The sequence below is a fragment of the Rhinopithecus bieti genome, unplaced genomic scaffold (genome assembly GCF_001698545.2).
Source record: "Rhinopithecus bieti isolate Rb0 unplaced genomic scaffold, ASM169854v2 scaffold_36004, whole genome shotgun sequence".
Classification (NCBI taxonomy): Eukaryota; Metazoa; Chordata; class Mammalia; order Primates; family Cercopithecidae; genus Rhinopithecus; species Rhinopithecus bieti.
The window spans coordinates 411476-421440 of NW_016815976.1; the positions used below are offsets into that span (position 1 = coordinate 411476).

At 39.7% G+C, this 9965-nt stretch overlaps 1 pseudogene; it reads left to right on the plus strand.

Annotated features, from left to right (window-relative positions):
- Positions 1 to 218: 218 nt before the first annotated feature.
- On the plus strand, positions 219 to 996 carry LOC108516652 (transcription factor BTF3-like; annotated as a pseudogene).
- The last annotated feature ends 8969 nt before the right edge of the window (positions 997 to 9965 follow it).

Sequence of the window (9965 nt, forward strand, 5' to 3'; positions counted from 1 at the left end):
TTAACTGTTAACTGGAAGCCTTACCAATAACACATAATGTTAATTAACACATATGTTGTGTGTATTATATTACAATAAAGTAAGCTAGAGAAAAGGAAATGTATTCCTTTAGCTGCCATCCTGCCTCCCTGTGTGCTTCTAATCTCAGCTGGTCTCACCCGAGACTCCTCGAGTGCCAACCCTAGTCCCCCGCGCAGCCTCTTTTACACTCAGATAAGATGAAAGAAACAATCATGAACCAAAAACTCACCAAACGGCAAGCAGAAGTGCACATTGGTCAGAAAGAAACTGCTCACAGAAAAAAAGGTGGTTCATAGGATCTGAGACACTGTGTTTGAGGGCAAGTAGGGACCTTTGACACCTTTGGTGTTGAACTCATGAGGTTTTGAGTGTCCAGGGACATTGTCCATATCAAAAGAACTTTAAAAGTCAGTCTGGTAAGGTATTTCTTGACTTCAGGGACAAAAGAGCAATGGAACCAACCCAGAAAAAGGGTTCTCATTGTCCAGGCCTTTCGTACAACCAAAAGACTGGCAGCTAGTATTTATCTTGTCCCTTCAAGGCTCAGAGTTTAACGGTTTTATACATAAGGGCAGTCCTGATCATAAACCTAGCAACAGCAGAGGATAAAAAATTTTAGTTCTCCTTAAAGAAGTTAGGGGTAAACAATATCTCTGGTATTGAAGAGGTGAATATGTTTACACACCAAGGAACAGCGATTCACTTTAACAACCCTAAAGTTCAGGCATCGCTGGCAGCAAACACTTTTACCATGTCAGGCCATGCTGAGACAAAGCAGCTGACAGAAATGCTACTCAGCATCCATCATAAACCAGTGCTGCAGATGGTCTGACTAGTTCAAAGAGACTGGCTAACACTCGGCCCAAACAATCTGTGGGAGGAAAAGCACCACTTGCTACTGGAGAGGATGATGATGATGAAGTTCTAGATCTTGTGGAGAATTTTGATGAGGCTTCCAAGAATGAGGCAAACTGAACTGAGTCAACTTCTGAAGAAGATAAAACTTGAAGAAGTTACTGGGAGCTGCTGTTTTACATTATGACTGCTTTTTACAAATGTTTTGTTTACAGATCTAATAAAATCTAGATCTCTAATATTTTTAAGCCCAAGCCCCTTGGACACTGCAGCTCTTTTCAGTTTTTGCTTATATACAATTCACTCTTTGCAGCGAATTAAGCTGAAGAAGCCTGGGAATAAAGTTGGAAACAAAGGTAATAAAGTTCTTTGCTTCATAAAATATGTATGTGTGTGTGTGTACACACATATATACATGCATACACATATATGCATATATTCACACACATATATACATACACATATACATATACACACACATATATACATACACACAGACATACACACATATAGTATTCATTAAGTAGAAGTGGATCATCACAAAGGTCTTCATCCTCGTCATCTTCACATTGAGTAGACTGAAAAGGAGGAGGAAGAGGAGGGGTTGGTCTTGCTGTGTCAGGGGTGACAGAGGCAGAAGGGGTGGAGGAGATAGAAGGGGAGGCAGGAGAGGCAGGGACATTACATATGTATTAGTCCATTCTCACGCTGCTAATAAAGACATAACCGAGACTGGGTAATTTATAAAGAAAAGGAGGTTTAACTGACTTACAGTTCCACATGGCTGGGGAGGCCTCACAATTATGGTGGAGGGCAAAAGAGGAGCAAGGGCATGTCTCACATGGCAACAGGCAAGAGAGCTTATGTAGGGGAACTCCCATTTATAAAACCATCAGACCTCATGAGACTTATTCACTACTACGAGATCAGTATGGAGGAAACTGCTCCCATGATTCAATTACCTCCTACAGGGTCCCTCCCATGACACACAGGGATTGTTACAATTCAAGGTGAGATTTGGATGGCAACATGGCCACACCATATCACCATGTAACTTCATGGAAATACATTGCTAATTCTGTCTGATTATTTTTTGGCTTTGCTTTTTAATTTATCTAAATATTTCTATATATATGGTACTAATCCTTCTACAACCAGGCCCCTTTAGATTTCAGTGCCCCTGTACTTTTAGTGACTGAAACAATGAAAATTCTGGTCAAGTCCTGTCTTGTCTTTCTTGTACATGTTAACCACTCCCTCTTTGCCCAATATCCCTTTTTACCCACAATATAATTATAAACTGCTGATGTACTATTTCTTTGTAAAGCAGAAGGAAATAACTTAAGGGTCACAAAAACCTTTTGCAGAATAATTGAATGCCTTTAAGAATGTTTCAACCAGCTGCTGACACCCAGAAGTCTGGCTGCTCAAGGTGTTATCTGAGACTGAAGAAACACAGAATTTTCCCCTGGGTTCCCTGAAACTCCCCCTCCCTTACTCTCCAGCTGCATAAAACTCCCTGCTTCATCTTTTCTTAAGATGGATTTGAGAGAGCTTGTTCTTCTGGCTTCCACTTTAGCCAAATTGAAAACCTTCTCTATCTCCAAGCACCGATGTCTCATTGTTTGGCTCCAGCTGCACAATGGGCACACGAGCCTGAATTTGGGGTTCTACAACACTTGCAATGTTTGCTTTAGTTTCATTGCTCATGTTATAGAAGAATTCATGCCATAAAATAAGTCAAAAGCAGTCTTGAATGATTAGAAGGCTTCTGCCAAGTTGTCTAATGTCAATTTGTTTTCTAGCCCTGCTTCTTTTGTCCTCTATTCTTTATTGTCTGGCACTAATTTAGAAGCACTCATTTCCATCAAGTCATCTCCTGTTAATTCCTTTCATGTGATGTCTGCTAGCTCTTGGAGTTCTCCAAGATCTATATCTTGAAACCCTTTATTCCTACCTTTTTTTGCCATAGCCACAATCTCTTTTATTATTTCCTTGACTGTCTCTGTCATAAATCCTATGAAGTCATGTGCAACATCTGGGCAGTTTTTTCCAACAGGAATTTATTATTTCAGGCTTAATGACTTCCATGATTCTTTTTATCCCAATAATAGCATCTTTAACGGCGGGTAAGCCTTTCAGACTTTCATAATGTTCTCTCTCTCAGATTCTCTTCCATAGAGGCAATCCTTTCAATGGAGTACAGTGTGTAATGAGCCTTAAAGGTCTTTATGACCCCTGATCTAGAGGGTGAATTAGAGACACTGTGTTTGGGAGCAAGTAGACCCCTTTGACACCTTCTGCATTGAATTTCTGGGGTTCTTAGTAGCCAGGGACATTGCCCAATATCAAAAAAATCTTGAAAGTTCAGTCACTTACTAGCAAGGTACTTCCTGACTTCAGGGACAAAGCATCAATGGGATCAACCCCGAAAAGGGGTTCTTGTTGTCCAGGCCTTCTTCTTGTACAACCAAAAGACTGGCAGCTGGTGTTTAACTTTTCCCTTCAAGGTTCAAAGGTTAACAGTATTATAGATAAGGGCAGTCCTAATCATAAACCTAACTGCATTTGCACAAAATGGTAGAGTTAGCCTATCCCTTCCTGCCTTCAGTCCTGTTGTTCACTTGTCTTTCTTACTAATAAATGCCCTTTGTGGCATTTTTTTCCAGAATAAAGCATTTTGATCTGCATTTTAAAAACAGGTTCATGAAGATATCCATTCTCCTCAATGATTTTCTTAATGGCATCTGGAAACTTATCTGCTGCCTCTTCATTGGCAGAAGCTGCTTCTCCTATTATCTTGACATTTTTTAAGCCAAATCTCTAAAATTATCAAACCATCCTTTGCTGACACTAAATTCTCTAGCATTAGACCCTTCAACTTCATTTTGTTTTTAAGTTGTTATATAATGACTTTGCTTTTTTTGAATATTAGTATATAGGTATGCCTTTTTTATAGCAATCCTGCATCCACATAAAAGCTCCATTTTCAACGTGAGATAAAAAGGTATTTCACCAACACAGGAACAGAAAACCAAACACCTTATGTTCTCACTCATAAGTGGGAGTTGAACAATGAGAACACATGGACACAGGGAGGGGAACATCACACACCAGGGCCTGTTGCAGGGCTAGGGGCAAGCAGTGGGAAGAGTATTAGGCAAATACCTTGTGCATGTGGGCCTTAAAACCTAAATGACGAGTTGATAGGTGCAGCAAACCACCATGGCACATGTATACCTATGTAACAAACCTGCATGTTCTGCACATGTATCGCAGAACTTAAAGTAAAATTTAAAAAAAATAATAATTTTTAAAAAGGTATTTCACCAAAAGTGCAAGATTTCTGCACCCACTGGCATAGCTGCAGCAATGGCTTTACAACATTCCTTTTCTTTTTTCACAATGGTCCTTACAGTGGATTCATTTATCTTGCAACGGAGGGCAACCACAGCTGCAGATCAAAATCTACAGTACATATTATCAAGCAATCCAACTTTTTCTTGGAATGTCATGACTTTTCTCTGCTTCTTGGGAGCATTTCTAGCATCACTAATGGCATTTTGAATGGGTTTAATGATGTTATCCAAGGTTTATGGTATTGCACTAAACACGACAAGAAATACATGAGAACTGTGAGAAATCACTTTTTACTGTAATACCCAATTTACTGGAAAGATGAACTGCTCATGTGGAGATGATTTTATGCAGTTATAATTATGATTTAATACTCATTCTTTATGTCTACATTTCTTTCAACTTCAAATGGCATCATGTGCAGTCTGCGTTTGTGCATATGTTTTGATAATTTTTTTTATTATTACACTTTAAGCTCTAGGGTACATGTGCACGACGTGAAGGTTTGTTACATACGTATACATGTGCTATGTTGGTGTGCTGCACACATTAACTCGTCATTTACATTAGCTATATCTCCTAATGCTATTCCTCCCCCCTTCTCCCCTCCCCCCACCCCACGACAGGCCCCAGTGTGTGATGTTCCCCTTCCTGTGTCCAAGTGTGTCTCATTGTTCAAATTCCACCTATGAGTCGAGAACATGCCAGTGTTTGGTTTTTTGTCCTTTGATAGTTTGCTGAAAATGGGGATCCGTTTCCAGCCTTCATCCACTGTCCCTACAAAGAACATGAACCTCATCCTTTTTTATGACTGCCCACGTAAGTATTCCCATCGGTGTATATGGTGCCACTTTTCTTAATCCAGCTTATCACCTTGATAGACATTTGGGTGGGCTTTCCAAGTCTTTGCCTATTGTGAATAGCTGCCACAATAAACAGCACATGCTGCATGTGTCTTTATAGCCAGCCATGATGTATATCTTTTGGCGTATATACCCAGTAATGGCGCGGCCGAATGGGCTGGGTCAAATGTATTTCTAGTTCCTAGATTCCTTGAGATCCTGAGGAATCACCACACGTCTTCCACAATGGTGAACTGGCGTGTTCGCGGAGTCCCACCCAAACAGGTGTAAGAGTGTTCCGAATTTCTTCCATCCTCTCCAGCCCACCTGTTGTTCCTGGCACGTGTGTCGTTGTAGAGAAGTGCTGATGTGGGCCACTGTGTGTCTAACTGGTGTGGAGTATGGGTATCTCATCGTGCGTTTTGATTTGCATTTCTCTGATGGGCAGTGATCATGCAGCATTTTTGTTCATGTGTCTGTGGGCGTGCATTAAAGTCTTCTTTGAGACATGTCTGTTGTCTGTTCATATCTTTGCCACCACTTTTTTTCATGGGTTTTTTTTCTTGTAATTTGTTGAGTTCTTTTTAGATTCTGGATATTAGCCCTTTCGTCAGATGAGTAGATTGCAAAAATTTTCTCAAGAAAATTTTTCTTGAGAAAATTTTAGATTTTTAGATCAAGACAGGTGATCTAAACCTGTGCCTCTCAAATTTGAATGTGCATAACTACCATCACTCTGATGGTAGTTTCTTTTGCTATGCAGAAGCTCTTTAGTTTAATTAGATCCCATTTGTCAATTTTGGCTTTTGTTGCCTTTGCTTTTGTTTTAGACATGAAGTCCTTGCCCATGCCTATGTCCTGAATGGTATTGCCTAGGTTTTCTTCTAGGGTTTTTATGGTTTTAGGTCTAACATTTAAGTCTCCAATCCATCTTGAATTAATTTTGTATAAGGTGTAAGGAAGGGATCCAGTTTCAGCTTTCTACCTATGACTACCCAGTTTTCCCAGCACCATTTATTAAATAGGGAATCCTTTCCCCATTTCTTGTTTTGTCAGGTTTGTCAAAGATCAGATGGTTGTAGATGTGTGGTATTATTTCTGAGGGCTCTGTTCTGTTCCATTGGTCTATATCTCTGTAAATTTTAACTTTAATAGATTTGTGCATATTTTGTTGCAGTAAATGATAGACTAGTATCAACATATATTTTATGCATGCATGACATGCCTAGCTTTTCCTTAATTTTTTTCAATATTTCTAGTCTACATGGTTTATCTGTGAGTCTTTTCAAATTGTCATAAAATTTCAAAGAATTCCAATATATTTATTGAAAAAAATACACATATAAGTGGCCTTGCTCAGTTCAAACTCATGTTGTTCAAGGGTCAACTGTTAATCTTTGAAAGTTTTTCTCTTTATCCTCCTACAAGCAACATGTGGGAAAAATAAGCTAATAATTATTTCTTTAAGAGATAGGTTGGACAGAGAATGTCTATAACTGAAATATACATGAATAAATATGTACATATGAATATACACTAACTCATAAGCTTCCTTGAGCTTCAGTTTCCTTATCTGTAAAATACAACCAGCCATAGAACCAAAAGGTTTCAGTAAAGATTCAATGAGATTGTGCACAGTGTAAATAAAGCACTTAGCTTAATTTCAGACACATAGCAAGCACTCAAAATTGTTATTTCTTATTAAGTTTCATACTTTCATAGCACTTACATTTTATATTTCAGTAATATTTAATGCTGTCATTTTCACATTTTTTGTTTGAAGTAGGAGCTTTTTTGACATTGCTTGAAGATTCTCACACACAGTATCTCAGAAACTGTTGACGGATGCAAATTATTTTCTCTCACTATATGTGGACACTGATCATTCATCCTTTGACTTTCAAAATCCAAACATTCTTATCAAGATTCAGGAAAAGTGACAATGATTTCTATTTTTTAAAACTTTTAAAAAACAAGCCTGACACATTTTATCTTGTCTGCTTATCCTTTTTCCAAAATGTAAAAGTAATAGTGAAAATAGACTTCTCAGGCCAGGCACGGTGGCTCACGCCTGTAATCCCAACACTTTGGGAAGCCAAGGTGGGCAGATCACGAGGTCAGGAGTTCAAGACCAGCCTGGCCATCATGGTGAAACCCTGTCTCTACTAAAAATACAAAAATTAGCTGGGCATGGTGGCGCATGCCTGTAATCCCAGCTACTCGGGAGCTGAGGCTGGAGAATTGCTTGAACCAGGACCCAGGAGGCAGAGGTTGCAGTGAGCTGAGATTGCACCACTGCACTCCAGCCTGGGCCACAGAGTAAGACACTGTCTCAAAAAAAGAAAAAAAGAAAAAAAGAAAAGGCTTCCCTTCTTCCCACTTTTTACCAGTGGTGACCCAGAACAAACAGCTTTCATTTCTGATTTTCAAAGTACTCCTTTAAATTGAGTATATGTTTTATACCAATCTATAGTTTTACTGATATAAAATGAGCTAAAACTATTTTTAAAAGTTCTTTTTTTCTTCCGGAATTAGCTGCATTGAGCATGTGCATATTAACAGTCTTATAAATTGCTATTAATATGAAGACATTACCCTTCTCTGTCAGAAGGACATATCACTCAGCCATTTGGAATGAGTTCTGACAGATTTGCCCCAAATCACCCATATCATCTTCTTTCATCTTTTTTGTGGCCAGAATATAGTTTAATGCTATGATTATTTCAGATATTGCTGTCAAATAAGGTTTTCCTTTGTTTGACATTGAAAGTCCTGAATGGGATCAAGACAGGTGATCTAAACCTGTGCCTCTCAAATTTGAATGTGCATATAAATTACATTTTGAGAAACTTGTTAAACATGGATTCTGATTCTGTAGGGGCTGATCAGGACTGTGGCCCAGGATTCTGCATTTCTAGCAAGTTCCCAGGTGATGCCGACACTGCTGGTCTGGACCCCATTTCAGCAGCACAGATCCAAAGCAATGGTTCTCAGAGTGTCGTCTTGGGACCAGCAGCACAGGCATCACCTGGGAACTTATCCAAAAATGCAAATTCTCAGGGCACACCCCAGACATTCTGAATGAGAAACTTTGGGTTAAGGCCCAGTAATCTGTGTTTGCACTAGATCGACTGAGGATTCTGATGCACAAAACGTTTGAGAACCACTGCTCTGAACAACTAACACCCTGCTCTAAAGTAAATTTCCTGCCAATATGGACCGATTTTATTGTTTTCTATTAAGACAGAAATCAAGGCTCTCTTGGGTCTGAGGCATCCAGGACAGTCTGGCCGTGGCTAAGTTAACTGCAGGAAAGAAGCACTTAACAAATCTTCCCATGTTGGTGAGTGGGCCCTGGAAAAGCAGACCCTGCCACCAGCTCTGGCTGAAATTTCACCAGGCAGGAGCATTCCCTACATTTGAAGATATGGATAGCATTGAAACTAGCAGTCACAGCAGGAGGGAAGTCTGACAGGGGTTAGCAGAGCAGTGCTGGATTGCCCAACACAGAGACAGGCATGTCCACTAAACAGGGACACTAAAATAATGAGAAAAAAAATTGTGAAGAATACAACATTTTTTCAAGAAAGCATGAAAATCGACATCATGTTGAAAATCACATTATTCAGCTTCTTTATATTCATGTTACTGGTTAGTGTGACTTGGTGTAGTCTCTAGAGCCAGACTGCCTGTCTCTAAGTCCTGGCTCTACCATGTAACAGTTAGGTGACTTTGGAATTTACTCATCTCGCATTGCCTCAGTTTTATCATCTGTAAAATGGGGATAATGCATTTTTTGTTAGAATTAAATATTACATCAGATTTGCAAAGCTCTTAGAATAATGCCTTCTATATAGTAAGTGCTTAATAAATATTAACTTTTATTACAAGTTGGGGGAAAGAAAATAAGGGTTCCGCATTTTTTTCAGTGCTTATGGTCTTGAAAGAATTAATTGAACAAATTAACCAATAAACCAATGAAGTTTAACACAACTTGTGAGAGATTACACAAAAGTCAGAAATGTAAGCAGATAAGGAGAGCCATCTGAAGAGATCTATGGGTCCTAGAGAAAGACCAAGCAAGAGTAGGATAGAACTAGGGAAAGGGCAGCACGCTGCCCACAGTCAGGTGCATATCAGAAAAAAGGAACACACCTTAAATCTCTGGGGTACACATTAGGAGATGTGTGTGTGCTGGCCACCCACAAGGAGGTATCATCATCAGTAACTCTCAGAACTTAAGGTCACACCACTGGCTTTCACCTTAGCTGCAAATGGAGTTTTGCAAAAGCACCTGGGGAGTTTTTAAAATACCGATACCTGGGTTCTACCCCTAAAGAGTCTGTTTCATTGGTCTGGGGCATTACCTAGGCATCAGAGTTCCAAAATCTCCTGAAAGTGAGTTTATTAGTGTTCAGGATTGAGTGTCTTGCATCTTTTATGTTTGTCAGCAGTGATGCTGGAAGTTGTAATGGGCCTAACTGCAGGTAAATGAGAAACTTAAGGATAGGAAAACATTGTCCCTGCTTATTCATCATCTCCATGTCCTTTTTTTGTTTTGAAATGGAGTCTCATTCTATCACTGAGGCTGGAGTGCAGTGGCACGATCTCGGCTCACTACAACCTCCACCTCTCGGGTTCAAGTGATTCTCCTGCCTTAGTCTCCCAAGTAGCTGGGATTACAGGTGTGCACCACCACATCTGGCTAATGTTTTTTTATTTTTTTTGGTGGAGACAGGGTTTTACCATGTTGCCCAGGCTGGTCTCAAGCTCCTAACCTCAAGTGATCTTCCCACCTCGGCCTCCTAGAGTGCTGGGATTACAGGCATGAGCACTGCGCCTGGCCCAGGTTCTTTATTCTTTATATTTATGCTCTGGACTTAATTCCTT